Genomic DNA, 15,175 nt, shown 5'->3' with positions numbered 1-15,175 from the left:
GGAAGAGGCGAGGTAACAGCGGCAGTGATAGTATCGTCAAAGGCAGGAGCGCTCCCCACCCCCACGCGTCTGACTGTGAATCAGCATCTGTCAAAGGGAAGGGAAAGAAGCACAAAGAGTTGGATGTGAGCAACGCTGTCAGCTCTTCTCACTCACTCCAGAACCACACAAGGTAAGGACTCGGAACTAGTTCGAAGACGTGGTTTAAGAGCAGCCCCTCTGTACTGTTGTGCAAAGAGTTGGCTCTTTATTTTGTGAAATTAGTTCGAACCTAAACAAAACATATGGTAACAGCAGTCTTTCCCCGCACTATGATCACGAAAGCCACCCGAAGATTGGCTTGGATTGGGAACAACAAGCTTTTTGTGACATTCCTCAGCACGATAAGATGGATCAGAGGATTATACTTACCCGCTGATAACAAAGGATACTAGCTGATGTCTGACATTCTTGGCAATGGGTAGTGGCTGTGGGCTATTGGGGAGAAGAAAATATTTCAATTCAACATTTTCCATAAATATTTTCCTTTTCTTGTTAAAAGAATTGAACACACTGGTGGTTCGCTAATTGCTGCAAACACCCATGTACTGAAGTTATTTATATATTTTAATCAAAATTATGCTGTAGAAAATTAAATTAATATGGATAATGTTGTTTGATGGTATATTACATTCAGGATTTGCATTTTTTTTGCTGGATGCTTTTTCTATGACTTGAAATTTGCATAAAGCTTTGAGTGTAATCCTCCAAGTTGACCTGCAGACCCACATTCCAGCGGGTATCAGGTGGCTTATTCCAGTTATCTGGTCTAGATTTACTTGCGATTTTATCTTGATTCCATTGGTGTGATCGGCAAGCTCAGGTTCGACACCTAAAGTGTGTCAGGTGCTGTAACAGTGTAACTCAAACACATCACCATTATTTGCACACACTCTCTCATGCACTTAACAACAACAGAAAATGCTTGGTCAGTCAACATGCACTGGGAATATACATTCTTTTGGCTACAGATTTTGAGAAATAAACCGAGGCAGGGCTGAGAAGGAAGGTGAATTAGAAAGGTTGAATTCAATGCAGTGTGAGCCAAGTTTACCTGTAGGAAAGGGCACAGGATCTGCTTTTGAAGGGTCGAATTGCCTCAGTGTGTGTCTCTGAGTGGATTCAGTTCCAGGAATGGCAGTCTGCCAAAACACCTCTGCCATGTTGGCAGTTAATGTAAGTTTGTGGTGCAACAAATGTTTAGTTGTTTCACTGCAAATTTTTACATTGCAGTTTTTCAGCAATTGAAAGCAAGATAAATAATATGCTGTTTTGGTTTATTAAGAAAGTATATTCACATGTATTTTATGAAAGGAAGCTTTTCTCAACCTCAGGCTGTCCCAAAGCCCTTTAAAGCAAATTAAGTACTTTTGAAGTGTGGTCACTGTTGTAATTTAGGAAATGTGACAGCCAAATTGAACACTGCAAGGTCCCATAAATAGCAATGTGATAATGATCAGATAATCTTTTTTAGCATGTTGGTTGAGGGTTAAATAATAGCCAGGGCACTGGAAGAACTCCCCTGCTCTTCTTCGAATAGTGCCGTGGGAAAACTTTAAGTCCATCTGAGAGGGCAGATGGGGTCTTGGTTTAATGTCTCATCTGAAAGATGGCATCTCTGACAGTTCAACACTCCCTGAGTACTGCCTGAAGCAGGCGAAGGATGTTGACAAACTTTTAGGGGCATCCGAAATGGAGGAGGACACTCTATAGACCCTCACGGTTGACCATGTCAAAGGCCTCTTTGTAAGATCGAAAAAGGCCATGTATAAGGGCTGGCGCTGCTCCCTGCATTTTTCCTGCAACTGGTGCGCTGCAAAGATCATGTCTGTTGTTCCCCGTAGGGGACGAAATCCGCATTGTGATTCCAGGAGGAGCTCCTCGGCCACAGGGAGAAGATGATTGAGGAAGATTGAGGAGCACTGGAGTGTCAGTCTGGAATGAAAGAGTATGTTTACATGAATATTTATATTGTAAACATCAACAGTGATTATAATGGACTGGAATTTACTGTGGGTAAAAACAGCGAACTAACAGCATTCGCAGCTATTACCTCTTTGAACTGACTGCAACTTCAGGATGTAGCACACACGCATCTAAACGTGAAAATCCTAAAGTTGCGGTCAGTCATTCACTGCTCTGATACTGGTTGCGCTGTGGCTTTCCGTCCCTCCCCACCCCCTCCCCCCCCCCCCCCCCAATAGCGGGCAATCAGGGAAATCAGTGAAACTGATGAAAACTTTGTTTTTGTCCATGGTAATATCACTGTTAAATACCCCATTAAATGTTAGGCCTTGTTGGATTAGGTGTCACTGGGGTTTTAACAACGTATTAACTGCTAAGCAAATGTTCTGGACCTGAAAAACTAATTTTTATTTTGTGGTGTCAAATTTCTCCATTATGATAAAAATTACAATTTTTAAGAAACTTAAAAAATATATATTTTTTACAAAGTTTGTTTGTGATATTTCAGGTTCTACCTTATCCCCATGTGAGAGCCCCAATCTTTGTTTTGCTCTCTGTAACATTTTTTAAAAGTCGGGTTGAAAGCAGCTTTTCGCCACAGAGACCGCAAGATATCTGTGCCCAGCTTTTTTCGGGGCCAGTGGTGAACATCTTTGTTTTGGTGCTGACTGCAAATTCCGAGCCAATAATAACAATTTGCATTTATATAACTCGCCTTTAATGTAAGAAAGTGCCCCAAGGTAGTTCACAGGGCAAAATCAGACAAATACTGAAACCAGTTGAATGAAGGAGATATTAAAGAGGGTGACAAAAGCTCAGTCAAAGAAATAGGTTCTCAGGAGGGCCCTGATGGCTAAAAGTACAGCTGCCCCAGGTAAGGCCAGAGTTGGAGGAATGCAGAGTTTTCTTTTATTCATTCATGGAATGTGGATGCCACTGGCAAGGCCAGCACTCATTGCCCATCTCTATTTGCCCTTGAGAAGGTGGTGATGATCCGCCTTCTTGAACCACTGCAGTCTGTGAGGTGAAGGTACTCCCATAGTGCTGTTAGAGAGAGTTTAACCCAGCTACGGTAAAGGAACAGCGTGTGACGTGGAGGGGAACTTGGAGGTGATGATATTGCCATGTGCCTGCTGCCCTTGTCCTTCTAGGTGGTAGAGGTTGTGGGTTTGGAAGGTGCTGTCGAAGAAGCCTTGGTGAGTTTCTGCAGTGCATCTTGTAGATGGTACACACTGCAGCCACGGTGCGCCGGTGGTGGATGGGGTGTCAATCAAGTGAGCTGCTTTGTTTTGGATGGTGTTGTTGGAGTGGCACTCATCCAGGCAAGTGGAGAGCATTCCATCACACTCCTGACTTGTGCCTTGCAGATGGTGGAAAGGATTTGGGGAGTCAGAAGGTGAGAAACTTGCTGTAGAATACCCAGCCTCTGACCTGCTCTTGTAGCCACAGTATTAATGTGGCTTGTCCAGTTAAGTTTCTGCTAAATGGAGACCCACCGGATGTTGGTGGGGGATTCGGCGATGGTAATGCCATTGAAAGTCAAGGGGCAGTGGTTAGACTCTTTCTTGTTGGAGATAGTCATTGCCTGGCACTTGTGAGGCGCGAATGTTATTTGCCACTTATCAGCCCAAGCCTGAATGTTGTCCAGGTCTTTCTGCATGTGGGCATGAACTGCTTCTTTAACTGAGCAGTTGCAAATGGAATTGAACACTGTGCAATTATCAGCAAACATGCCCACTTCTGACCAAAATGTTAGAGGGAAGCAGCTTAAGATGGTTGGGCCTAGGACACTGCCCTGAGAAACTCTTGCAGCTATGTCCTGGGGCTGTGATGATTGACCTCCAACAACCACAACCATCTTCCTTTGTGCTAGATACGACTCCAGCCAGAGGAGAGTTTATATTGACTTCAATTTTACTCGGGCTCCTTGATGCCATATTCCGTTAAATCTGTCTTAATGTCAAAGGCAGTCGTTCTCACCTCACCTCTGGAATTCAGCTCTTTTGTCCATGTTTGGACTAAGGCTGTAATGAGGTCTGGAGCTGAGTGGTCCTGGCAGACCCCAAACTGCGTGTCAGTGAGCAGGTTATTGGTGAGTAAGTGCCGCTTGATAGCCGTGTCGATGACACCTTCCATCACTTTGCTGATGATTGAGAATAGATTGATGGGGCAGTTTGGATTTGTACTGCTTTTTGTGGACAGGAATTACCTGGACAATTTTCCACATTGTCGGGAATATCATTATCTTTGTCATCATAGCAGTCCCTTGAAATCGAGGAAGACTTGCTTCCACTCCAAAAGTGAGTTCCCAGGTGACTGAACAGTCCAACATGGGAACCACAGTCTTTGTCACAGGTGGGACAGACAGTCATTGAAGGAAAGGGTGGGTGTGACTGGTTTGCCGCCGCTCCTTCCGCAGCCTGCGCTTGTTTTCTTCATGCTCTCGGCGATGAGACTCAAGGTGCTCAGCGCCCTCCCGGATGCTCTTCCTCCACTTAGGGCAGTCTTTGACCAGATATTCCCAGGTGTCGGTGGGGATGTTGCATGTTATCAAGGAGGCTTTGAGAGTGTGCTTGAAACATTTCCTCTGCCCATCTGGGGCTTGATTGCTGTGTAGGAGTTCCGAGTAGAGTGCTTTCTTTGGGAGTCTTGTATCAGGCATGTGAACAATGTGGCCCACCCAATGGAGCTGGTTAAGTGTGGTCAGTGCTTCAATGCTGGGGATGTTGGATTGATTGAGGACGCTAACATTGGTGCGCCTGTCCTCCCAGGGGATTTGCAGGATCTTGCGGAGACATCGTTGGTGGCATTTCTCTAGCAATTTGAGGTGGCTACTGAATATGGTCCACGTCTCTGAGCCATACAGGAGGGCGGGTATCACTGCAGCCCTGTAGACCATAAGCTTGGTGGCAAATTTCAGGGCCTGATCTTCGAACACTCTCTTTCTCAGGCAGCCGAAGACTGTGCTGGCGCACTGGAGGCGGTGTTGAACCTAGGCGTCGATGTCTGCCCTTGTTGACAGTAGGCTCCTGAGGTATGGAAAATGATCCATGTTGTCCAAGGCTGCGTCGTGGATTTTGAGAACCAGGGGGCAGTGCTGTGTGGCGGGGGCAGGTTGGTAGAGGACCTTTGTCTTATAGATGTTTAGTGTAAGGCCCATGCTCTTGTATGCCTCGGTGAAGGTGTTGACGATGGCTTGGAGTTCGGCCTCCGAGTGTGCACAGATGCAGGCATCGTCTGCGTACTGTAGTTCCATGACGGAGGATGGGACGACCTTGGATCTGGCCTGGAGGCGGCGGAGGTTAAACAGATTCCCGTTTGTCCTGTAATTTAGCTCCACTTCAGCGGGGAGGTTGACGAGGGTGAGATGGAGTATTGCATCAAGGAAGATCGAGAAGAGCGTTGGTGCGTTGACACAAGCTTGCTTGACCCTGGTCCGAACATGGAATGGGTCTGTGGTGGATCTGTTGGTCAAGATCACGGCTCGCATTTCATCGTGGAGCAGGCGGAGGATGGTGACAAACTTTTGAGGGCAGCCGAATCTGAGGAGGACGCTCCATAATCTCTCTTGGTTGACAGTGTCGAAGGCTTTTGTGAGGCCGAAGAAGGCCATGTGCAGGGGTTGGTGCTGTTCCCTGCATTTCTCTTGTATCTGCCGCGCGGTGAAGATCATGTCCATTGTGCCCCTTAGTGAGCGGAATCCCCGTTGCGACTCTGGGAGGAGTTCTTCAGTCACAGGAGGAAGGTGATTCAGGAGGATTCTTGTGATGACTTTCCTGGTGGTCGACAGCAGGGAGATTCCTCTATAGTTACCTGTTATGTATGTAATAACTCGATAGATTGAATACTGTAAACTAACACAGATACGAACCTGGCTCTGCTTTATTCGGGCCCAAAGTGATTTCATTACAAGATGGCTGGCCTTTTATACCTGGGTCGCACACATGTGTGCACAGCCCAATGACTTCCGACAGTGGCGCCACCTGGTGGCTAGTAAACCCCAGCATACATACATGACATTGCATAGGTGCAAGGCCATGGAGGACTTTGAGCACGAGGATGAGAATTTTAAATTTGAGGCATTGATGGATTGGTGAAATGCAGGGAACAGCACCAACTTCTGTACATGGCCTTTGACCTCACAAAAGCCTTCGACACTGTTAACCATGAGGGATGATGGAGCGTCCTTCTCAGATTTGGCTGCCCTCAAAAGTTTGTCACCATTTTCCGCCTGCTCCACGATGACATGCAAGCTGTGATCCTGACCAATGGATCCACCACAGACCCGTACCACAGTAGCAAGGCCATGGAGGACTTTGAACATGAGGATGAAAATTTTAAATTTGAGGCATTGGTGGATTGGGAGCTAATGTAAGTCAGCGAACACAGGGATGATGGGAAATGAGACTGTGTGCGGTTTAGGATACTCGTAAAATGCTGCAGTACATGCAAAAGAATTCCAATTCAGATATGTTTTTATGAGCTTCTAGATTCTTTGTTGTAAACCAAGATAGCCACTGTTTCACAATGGGACTGTAAGGCTGATACAAGTTGTACACTTTGTTTATGTTTAGGCAGAGTCCTGTGATGTGGCTTCTGTATTTTGAATGCATACGGATGGATTCAGCAGCACTGTCATGTTTATACTCGTTGACTGTTCAAATACTTGTACTCTTTTTAAAATACAAACCGAATTAAGATCTCACAAAAGATTGGCAGTGAAGGTTAAAATTCTGGAGAACTGGAAAGTACAGTAGTAGATATATGGATTTGAAGCTAATTGAACAATAGCAAATAAAAACAGAAAATGCTGGAAATACTCAGCAGGTCAGGCAGCATCTGTGGAGAGAGAAACAGAGTTAACATTTCAGGTCAATTCAGAAATGGAAGAAATTAAAGATGTAACAGATTTTAAGCAAGTGCTGGGGCAGGGAGAGGGGAAGAAAGAACAAAAGCGGAGGTCTGTGATAGGATGGAAGGCAGGAGAGATTATGACAAAAAGTATGATGATACAAGGCGAAAGGAGATGGTAATGGCACAAGTAAAGAAAAATAGGACATGTCTATTCGCACCACCAAAGTCTGATTGGTTTATATGAATGTCAAGGCATAATTGCTGATTAGTCTTCTTGGAGGACAAGGCACACCCTGCAGTTTCTCTGGAATGTGTAATTAGATACTGCCTGCCGACATTACCAGATACTTCCCAAAGTGTAATTCTACCCCCTCCCCCACCAGTTCCTAACCTCTCCCCCCCCCCCCAAGTTCCTGACCTTTCACCCCCCCCTAGTTCCTGACCGTACCTTCCTCCCCCTCCTCCCCCAGTTCTTGACCTCTCCACACCACTTCCTGACATCCCCCACAGTTCCTGACTCCCCTCCCCAGTTCCTCACCTTCTCTCCCCCGCCAGCTCCTCAACTTCTCCCCCACCCCCCAGTTCCTGTCCTCTTCCCCCCATTCCTGATCTTCTCATTCCCTCCCAGTTCCTGACCTCCCCTCAATTTCTGACTTCCTTCTCCCCTCAATTCCTGACCTTTCCCCCCAATTCCTGACCTCCACCCCCCCACCCCACCCAGTTCCTGACCTTCTTTCCGCCCCCCTACAGGTTCTGACCTTCTCTCTCCCCACAGTTCCTGACCTTCTCTCACCCCCCCAGTTCCCGATCTCCTCTGCTCTCCGATTCCCTCTCACCCACTCCGATTTCCCCCCCCTCTCTCTCCCTCTGATCCTCTCTTCTCCTGACCAGCCAGCAAGGATCCAGTGTGGGGTCTGCTCCCATAGTGCTGAGGAAAGCGTGGCCCATGCTGCACTGTAGGCTGCAACTGTTGGGTACTGTGCATGTCTAGCCTTGGTAATCACTTTGAGAAAAAAGGTGGGTCTAAAGGAGGTCTAAATGGGAATATCAGAATCATCAGCAACTGGGGAGGGGGAGAGGGGCAGAGATTATGATCTGAAATTGTTGAACTCAGTGTTGAGTCCAGAAGGCTGTAGGGTGCCTATTACAAAGATGAGGTGCCGTTCCTCGAGCTTATGTTGAGCTTCATTGGAACAGTGTAGGAGGATGGAGAGGTCAGAGTGGGAGTGGAGCGGAGAACTAAAATGGGTGGGGTGGCTTGACCCATCCACCTCCACGGAGGTGTGTGGGGGACCTGACCCATCCACCTCCATGGCACGAACCTGGTATTGCAGTACTTCCAGGAACGGTGCAGTGGCTCTAGGCCTTTTGGCTAAGAGCATTGGCGCAGAGTGATCCTTGGCGTGTGCAAGGTGACCTCTGGCGTTTGTGATTTGACAAAGAATTGGAACGATTGGCTACGAATTTCAAAAAAAAACTAAAGTGACAGATGACGGGAAGCTCGGGGTCTCGCTTGTGGACTCACTGGAGGTGTTCCGCAAAGTGATTACCCAAATGCAAGTTAGTTGTAAATAGATGTTAACTGAGCTGGGAAAATTACAATTCCACAAGCCTTTGTTCTTTGACTTCTGTTATTTACAGAATTTAGCGAAATGGAAGGCTTTTTTTTAGGCATGCCCTAAAGGCAATGACTCATGCTTACATGTGGTTCCACAAATGCTCTCAGCCTTGAAGTACCCTTCCTGAGCAAATATTCTTATGTAAATCTGGATGACGACTGTTAGTGGCCTACGGAACTATGGGGAGCTTTGCAGCCAGGCATAACCCTGGTATGTCTTCACCCTGCATTTCATATACTTGCAAATTATCATATGTAGGAACCTTGGTTGAATTTTTTCCTCTGGCTTGGTGGTATTGATGCCAGATATACTGCCCGCATTGCAACATTAGTAAAATTGGCTAATTCTAGTTCTAGCTCAGTTCAGTAACAAAGTAATAATTGCATGTTGATGAAGTTAAAACAGGAAAAAACAGTTCTTTTGCTGAGAAGCTAAGGTGCAATGCCAAGAAGTTTGAAATGTTTTAAAATCTCTTAAGCTGTGCGAGAAGGCGATTTATTCAACAGTTTTTGGGATTCGGTAATCAAATGTTTTTATTAAATCTTCATTTTATCCATAGCCTTTATTGTAAATTTCAAAAACATTCATAAAATAAATGATGGTGCCCCAACAAGGAAACGTAGATCAAATTTGTTCTGTTTTGAACAACAACAACTTATATTTATATAGTGCTTTTAGTGTAGTAAAGCATCGAAGGTGCTTCACAAGAGTGTTATCAAACAAAATTTGACATCGAGCCACATGAGCTATTAGGGCAGATCAAAGAGGTAAGTTTTAAGGATTGTCTTAAAGGAGGGTAGGGAGGTGGAGAGGTTTAGGAAGGGAATTCCAGAGCTTAGGCTTTTGGCAGCTGAAGGCTTGGCTGCCAGGGCGGAGCGATGAAAATCGGGATGCTCAAGAGGCCAGAATTGGAGGAGTGCGGAAATCTCAGAGGTTTGTAGGGTTGGTGGAGGTTGCAGAGATTGGAAGGCCATGGACGGATATGAAAACAAGGATGAGAATTTTAAAATCAAGGTTGGAATGAGGTGCAGGTACAGTTTTTCTAAACTAAGATAGACACAAAGGGCCCAAGTTTCGGCTGTCCCGCAGAACGGCGCACCTACGAGAGGCCTGCCGATTTCCTGGGAAAAAAAGTGTGCCTGTTTCCTACCTTGCTATTCTCAACTTTCATGAGACCTCCTGTGGCCTCGGTGCAGCGTAGTAGCAACAGCCGGGGGTGGAGCAACAGCCCTACGACTAAAAGACTGCCGGCAGCTGCATGCGTGTCCTGGCCCCCAGATTCTGTGTGCGTGTGCTGCAGACTGTGTGGGAGGAGCCCGAAGCACGCCGTCCCTAGCCCTGGCCGAACGGGCTCCTGGAGCGGGTGACCGACTGTGCGGGGGAGAAGGAGATCCTGAGCTCGGACCTGGAGACGGCAAACAAGAAAGGGAGAAGGAGCTGGCAAAATGACCATCAAGAAGGAAGATGTCGATTGCTCTCAATGACTGAGGCCATCGCGTGTTCCTTGGGACTGTCTCGGAGATGTTCGGAGGGGCAGGGGTAGCAGGAAAGCAGAGAGATTGGGGGCAAGACGTGAGTAGGATGGGACCTAGGCAGGCTCATCTGTTTAACATTTCCCCCTTCTCCCCCATCCTCCCTTCCCGGCCGCGCTCACGACCCTAATCCTGGCCGAGTGGCCTGTCGCTGCTTGCTGCCTGCGTGTATGGGCTGCGTGTGCTTGCTGCTGTGTGCGCTGCTGGAGGGCTCCCGGTGCTCCCGAACGGATAGGTGCTGCAGTAATAATTTTTTATTTACTGATTTATTGATTGATTTTTAAAAAAAATTATTTATTGATTTATTTATTGATAGGTTGATTTATTGATTTATTTTCATTTATTATTGATGATGGCTATTTATTGCTAAAAGTGAAGTGTTTAATGCTTTGGAAAATCCCCTAACTTCCCTCTAACTTCCCTCCCGCCCCCGCCGCCACCAATCTCTGGCTACCTGTGCCTAATTTCTAAAGTGTACGCAAGGTTTTTCTAAGCGTACAAAAGTCGACACTTATTCCGTTCTGTTAGTTTGGAGTAACTTTTCGCTGCCTAAACTTGCAAAACAGGCCTAAGTGGCTGGTAACCACACCTTTTGAAAAAAAAACTGAACTAAAACAAGACTAAACTAACTCACTCGAACTGGAGCAAACTAAATGCCGAGAATTGTGATTTTTAAGATACTCCAAACTGAACTAGTTGCTACAAAAAAAAGGAGCAACTCCAGACAAAATTGGGCCCTATTTTTTTGGATCTGGAAGGCTGACTGCCAGCTGTAAATAGTTTATAAAAAGAAGCAATCTAGTCTAGTGTTCTGACATATTTTGGCCATGTTTAATTGAGTGCCTTGTTTATGCTGCTGGACAAGCCAAATACTTGCACTTTTTCTTTTGAAAAAAAAATGATCAACTTCCCTTGTTGCTCAGTTCATCAAGACAGCATGTAACTGAACCCCACATTCCAGAAAGTCCTAGCATCAACTCTTTCCTTAGCTGGCCTTAGTCTGGGTACGAGTAGAGGGGCTAAAATTGCTGTCAGCATACCTGAGATCGATTAGGGGAAATTAACCAGAGTTTCTGCTTCTGATTGCTATCTAATCCTTGCTGGAAACAACAGCACATATATTTTGTGTGACAACATGATCAGTTTTGCTGCAATTTTGCTCGGTATTTTATCTTGATCTGTGTGTAGTTAAGATCGGTAATATTTTTAGAAATCTAAAATAAAAACAGAAATGACTGAAAGCACACAATCGGCCTAAACAGAAAAGAGAGGTTAATGTTTTAGGTGCATATCTTTCATCAGATCTGCCAATCTGCACTCATTTTAAAAGTCAATAGAAATGAAAATCAGGTGGTGTTTAAAACAGGTGGCTGATTTGCTCCCACCCGTTTTCCAACCGCTGGCTAAAGTGAAAATTCACCCCACTGTTTCTTGGAAAGAATAGGTCATGGATCTCCAGAGGAAGGCTTAGCAAAAAGGGTTTGGGAATCTCTCGACCAGAAAGTCCAGGAACATGGAGACCAGCCAATTGCAATAAGCTTTAAAAATTACTGTTATTGTTACTTACATTTATTCAAGCTAGTCAGAGGTACTGGTATATTTAAGAATTTGGCAGTCCACTTCTTGTTCACACTTATATAGAATTCCAATGCACAGTCCACTCCTCACTCACTCCCACTGTATATAGAATTCTAAAATACCAATGCAAATTTCATTAATTCCCACAATATAATTCATGGCTTTTTTTAAGCGAGGAAATATGCAGGGATAATCTCTTACATATGCCAGTGTAGGGAGTTTACAAGTTTGCATTGGAACTAGGTTATATTTATTTCAGCTTTAGAAAATGAACCATGTGGAGAGTTCAGGTTCAGCTCCTTTTTGTAAACGCAGTGATTGGATGTGCACTGTACCAAAGAGTGGTAGTCATAATTCCCAGAAATGAGTGGATTTGTCAAAGGCCTTAGAGGAGCATATTTGACACTCATGTATGGTCAGTATTTTCAGGGCAATATCTGATTGTTTGAAGATGAAAATCAGAGCTGCACCAGCACTGCTTCTAACGCCTACCTCATGTTTCAGTTTCTGTCGACTGAATGCCACTGAAGCCTGTGGGTGGGACTATTCACAAGATCAGAAATTCCTGCCGACAGTATGCTGCAACCCTGAAGCAACATCAAGACCCAAATGTTTGGAGTAGCACTGAGGGGGGAGGAGAGGAGAGTATCAGTGTGTACTGAGTGGAGGTGGGAAAGGGAGCGCCAGCATAAAGCTTGGGATGTGGAGAAGAAGAATGCCCACTTGAATTGAGGGAGCATAGGGGTAAGGGTTCCAGCATGGACTGGTGAGAGTGCCTAAATGAACTGAGGAGAGAAGAGTCCCATGTTGAATTGAGAAAGAGGATAAGAAGACTGCCACCGCTAATGTCAAACAATCCCCAGCATCAAAGCACTGACCACACTCGACCAACTCCATTGGGCAGGTCACATTGTCCGCATGCCCGACACGAGACTCTGAAAGCAAACTCTATACTCGGAACTCCTATATGGCAAGTGAGCCTCAGGTGGGCAGAGGAAACGTTTCAAGGACACCCTTATTAAAGCCTCCTTGATATAGTGCAACATCCCCACCGGCACCTAGGAATCCCTGGCCCAAGACGGCCCTAAGTGGAGGAAGAGCATCCGGGAGGGCACTGAGCACCTCGAGTCTCTTCGCTGAGAGCATGCAGAAACGAATCGCAGACAGTGGAAGGAACGTGCGGCAAACCAGGCTCCCCACTTATCCTTTCCTTCAACTACTGTCTGTCCCTCTATTGGACTGTACAGTCACCTGAGAACTCACTTTTAGAGTGGAAGCAAGTCTTCCTCGATTTTGAGGGACTGCCTATGATGATGACAAACAAGGAAAACCTAGGTGGTTTAGATTCAGAGTAGGTAGATGTAGCGCATGACTGCTTCTTGACCCAGTGTGTCAAGGAATCCACAAGAGACAATGCTTATTTTAACCTGGTATTCGTTAAGGACCCAGAAAATGTCCTCCAAATGGAGGTTCTAGCACCCCTGGGGACAGTGATCACAAAATGAAGACTCAGTGTAAATGAGATCCGAGGCACCTCCAATATTTGAGCTCAGGCCTCACCATTCAGGCGAGCGCCTCCCTCACGATTGCTTCACCGCTCCACTGCCCCCCACCCCCCCCGCTCCTGGTCACCACCCACCCTCCCGATCACTCGCCACCCTCTCTCAGTTGCACCCTTGCTTGCTCAGGACCTACCTGAGGGCTGGCAATGCAGCAGGCCACAATTTAAACCATCTTCACCGGTGAGCTGCCTAGGAATGCCCAGCAGGTATCTGCAGTTTGCCGACCTCATGTAAATGAGGCTCGAGGCCCAATACTGGGGGCCCACCCATTCCGACGCAGGGATCATGCCTTGTGACAATTTCTAGACAGATGTGTTTCTGGTCCACAATTTTGTAAATGGAGAAATGACACAACTATATACACCAATGGGAAATTTCCAAAATTATTTGGAATATGTGTTTCATATATATGCTGCAACATGATTTTCCTCAGAACTTGTGTGTGTGCATTGTTTATAAATACATATTAATAAATAAATTACACAGAAGCTTCAAGTTGTGAAGGTTGAATGTTTTTATTTCATGTTTTAGAGTTGTTTTTATCAAAGCTTGTCCATTATTTATAAAGCAACTATATGGGATGCAACAATCGTAGAACATTCTCAAAGTAACATTACCAATCTCCTGGACATTATATTTTACAATGTATGCATTATATTATACAAATTGGATAATTTCTTGAAAGTAGTGCGCAATAAATTGGGGTGAGGCACATAAGATTGAAATACAGATGATAGGAGACAGCGAACAATATCAATAATGCTTTCAGTTTGCTATCAAATTAAACACAATATAAATATCAAGTATTTTTTTAAAGAAAAATAAAGACATTGTGAAGTGTAAGCTAAATAACAGTATGGCTGTCGGTCAGACACTACAATATTTCTATGGGGATATAATTATAATTTGCTGGCATCTATTTGGCAATTAGAAAATTAAGAACCATTCCGCCTTCCAACATGTCTTGGCTGCATCATTAATTAAGTCCCTTAAATTCAATAAAATGTTTAGTCCAGAAATCAGAGCAAACCCTTGCATTTTGCTAGCCTTGAGAATGTAAGAGAAACAGCAGGTGTGAAATGAAGTCAGTCAAGATTTGTATAGAATCATGTGTCCAAATTTGCCCAGGAGTTGCTCCGTTTTTTTTTGGAGCAACTTGATTTTTCTGGAGTATCTTAAAAATCTCCATTCTGCACATTTAATTTACACCAGTGTAAGTGAGTTAGTTAGGATTTTTTTTAGTTTAGTTTTTTTTTCAAAAGGAGGCGTTACCAGCCACCTACACCCGTTTTGGCCATTTAAGCCAGTTTGGACAGCTAATAGTTGCTCCAAAATAACTTAGGCCAGCATATGTGGCCACTTGTGGCCGCACAGAAAACCCTTGCGAAGAGTTGAGAAATCAGCCAGAGATGGGGGGGAGGCGGGGGGGAAGGGAAGCGGAGAGGACCTTGCAAAGCACTAAACACCTTCACAGCAACATTTAAGAAACATAAAAACCATCAATAATGAATAAAAAATAAAACTTAAGTCCTACCTTCCTAACTCGGCCCGGGAAGTCAGCGGGCCGACTCCAACTCCTCTCCGACTCCGATTCTCTCTCCGACTCCGACTCTATCTTTCTCTTGCTCTCTCGCTCTCTCTCTCGCTCTCTCTCTCTCTCTCTCTCTCTCTCTCTCTCTCTCTCTCTAGGACTCCGACTCTCTCTCGAGGTCTCTCCCGAGGATTCTCCCGAGGACTCTCCGACTCTCCGACTCTCCGAGGACTCTCCAACGGCTCTCCGAGGCCTTCTCCAAGGGACTTCTCCGAGGACTGGACTTCTCTGAGGGACTTTTCTGAGGGACTTCTCCGAGCACTGGATTTCTCCAAGGGACTTCTCCAAGGACTGGACTTCTCCGAGGATTGGACTTCTCCGAGGAACTTCTCCGAGGACTAGAATTCTCCGAGGACTTCTCCGAGGACTGGATTTCTCCAAGGGTCTTCTCTGAGGGACTTCTCTGAGGACTGGACTTCCCAGAGGACTGGACTT

General features: G+C 45.5%; 1 protein-coding gene across 7 annotated transcripts in view; it reads left to right on the top strand.

Moving 5' to 3' along the window:
• Window positions 1-15,175, top strand: part of pxylp1 (2-phosphoxylose phosphatase 1) — a 274,822-nt gene that overhangs the window by 31,763 nt on the left and 227,884 nt on the right. The window contains exon 1 of one of the 7 annotated variants that reach the window (XM_070882364.1): window positions 105-172. The exons of the other annotated variants lie outside the window; for them this stretch is intronic. The gene's annotated coding sequence lies outside the window, so the exon portion shown is untranslated. Of the gene's footprint in view, window positions 1-104; window positions 173-15,175 lie in introns of those variants that run through there. 7 annotated transcript variants of the gene reach the window in all.

Source organism: Pristiophorus japonicus, chromosome 6 (genome assembly GCF_044704955.1).
Source record: "Pristiophorus japonicus isolate sPriJap1 chromosome 6, sPriJap1.hap1, whole genome shotgun sequence".
Taxonomy (NCBI): domain Eukaryota; kingdom Metazoa; phylum Chordata; class Chondrichthyes; family Pristiophoridae; genus Pristiophorus; species Pristiophorus japonicus.
The sequence above is the reverse complement of the archived record's forward strand: the minus strand, read 5'-3'. Positions and strand labels throughout refer to the sequence as shown.